Source organism: Crinia signifera, chromosome 5, assembly GCF_055691185.1.
Source record: "Crinia signifera chromosome 5, ASM5569118v1, whole genome shotgun sequence".
NCBI lineage: Eukaryota > Metazoa > Chordata > Amphibia > Anura > Myobatrachidae > Crinia > Crinia signifera.
The window spans coordinates 245,220,928-245,223,396 of record NC_139221.1 but is presented as its reverse complement, the minus strand read 5'-3'; positions in this window follow the sequence as shown (position 1 = coordinate 245,223,396).

The window sequence follows — 2,469 nt, the reverse complement described above, 5'->3', positions numbered from 1 at the left end:
CCCCCTGCACTTATACACATAGATATGCTGCTGGCTGTGTGTCTGTGCATAGATGTACACATAGATAAGCTAGCTGTGTGTCTGTGAGAGGGGAGAGGTGTGAGCCTGATCGCACCTCTCTCTCACTGCACCGCCCTGTGCACCTCCCAGTCTCCAGCTCCCTGTGATTGTGGTGACACACGTTCCCAGATCACACACTAGCAGACATGTATGCAGCAGGACACCTGCAGCAGCCCCCCCGGCTGCTGACCCACTTGGCACTTTCTCCCAGAGCAGGTGGCATTTGCCAGGTGATCTATATCTCTACATTAGCTCAGATATCTATATGTGAGTGACAGCAGCTCAGTAGTGTTTGCAGTTCTGTTCTCTTGCACATTACAACGTGTACTTGCACCCTCCTCGCTTCAGGAGCAGGTACTGGCACTTTAGCATATCTGGGTCGCACTTGCACAGGCAGGAGGCGCAAAGGTTACGCCCAGATCCACGTTTCCCTATGGCTCTGTGACTTCTCCTGTATTGTGCTGACGGAGACACAGAAGGGGCGTCGTTGCTGTATCCTTCCCTCCCCACATCTTTTCCTCGAATCCAATAATGCCAACTTACTTCACTGAGGAGGGCACTACAGTAGGCACTAGGTGTGACATTCCCCAGGACGCCCCCAGGGGGAGACAGGTTCATACAGTAACTGGAGGATGCTGAACTGTATGTTACCTGCGGTTGATGTGTTGGTATGACATACCTCTCCTAATCTAGGGCTGTGAGATAGGGTGACAATGCTGCCATAACCACTTCCCTCAGTTTGACCTAGCTAGTGTCATTGTCACAGCTTGTTTACATTCACAGTTAGAACTACAAAGGGTTACAGTTAGCTAGCATTCCCGCTGACAGATTCTTCTACTTATGTAATATTCACTTTCTTTCCTTAGCCTTATTTAGCTAAGCAGTAGCTCTCCAGCAGATGTGGGACTATAATTCCCAGCATGGTCTGCCTGCTCAGTGTTCCATCAATATTTGTTGCAGAGCCACAGCTAATGGGGCGGTTTTCAGACCTGAGGCCAGATGCACTAAGCTTCAAAAGTGATAAAATGGAGAGTGCCAATCAGCTCCTACCTGCCATGTTACAGACTGTGTTTGAAAAATGTCAGGCAGGAGCTGTTTGGTTGGTTGTTTATTACTCTCCATTTTATCACTTTTGAAGCTTAGTGCATCTGGCCCATGATCACATGGCTGTGAATTCACAGGCCAGGCGATATCGAACTACTGCTCATGCCAGTGGTGTAGCTAGGTGCCACGGCGCCCGGAGCAAGGGCATGTTTAGCGGCCCCCAGGGCCGGCGCTACCCACTCAGCAGCTCCTGCAAAGCAGGGAGGCGCCATGCTGAAAAGGCGCTGTCTCCCTCCCTGCTCTGCTAAAGCTGCCACTGTCACTGCCTCCTGCATGCTGCCCGCAGCGCCTGTCTGACAGCGGGCAGGCGGCAGTATAAAGAGCTGCTCCCTGCACCGCGAGTGCACACAGCCTGCACGCCGCCTGCAGTGCCTGTCTGACAGCGGGTGGCAGTTTGGACACAGTCACTTGCGCTGAGGCATGTAGCGCTGTCTGTGAATGCCTGGATGACATGTCATGTCTGGATCCGCCCCCTACCCATTGCTCCCTGTGCCTGTCAGCTGTCAATCAAATGACAAACTGGCAGCAGCGCCGCCTCCCCTTCCTTCCCTCTTCTCAGTGTGCTGTGCCAGTGCCACTGCCAGTCCTCAATACTCCGGCCCCTCTATCTCATCCCCTCTTCTTCCATCTCTCCCCTACTGTCCCCCTCAGTCACAAGAGGGGTGGCCATACACGCTGCAATAGCAGCGTGCGATGCGATGTGCACTCCTGCGGGCATCGCACAGTACAAAAAATATGTGCTGCACATACTTTTTGTACTGCTTTCGGATCGCATCGCACACACATTGCATGCATGCCGTGCGATGCGATCTAGCCCATATCGTATGTGATTCTCGCAGCGTGTATGGGCACCTTTAGTGCCTGCAACATTTTGCGGACACAGCACTGAGATGGTGTATGCATACATGTACATGCACCCGAGATCCTCCATAGGATCGCATGTTGCATACGCTCCCACAATCGGGCTGCAGCTTGTTGCAATGGCAATGTGAAAGGGCGCAACATGTATGGTTTGCAGGAGGGCGCCGGACACCCTAGCACCGGCCCTGGCGGCCCCCCTCAATTTGTAGTAGGTGAGGCTCCTGCGCAGTGAAAAGTGGGCACAGACCAACATTATACCACACACCGTAATGCCCATTGCACATTTTAGTGAACTTTGTAATTCCAATTACACATAAGCCCACTCATGATGCCCATGACATACTATATAACACTCTGCAATGCCCATGACATACTATATAACACTCCGCAATGCCCATGACATACTATATAACACTCTGCAATGCCCATGACATACTATATAAC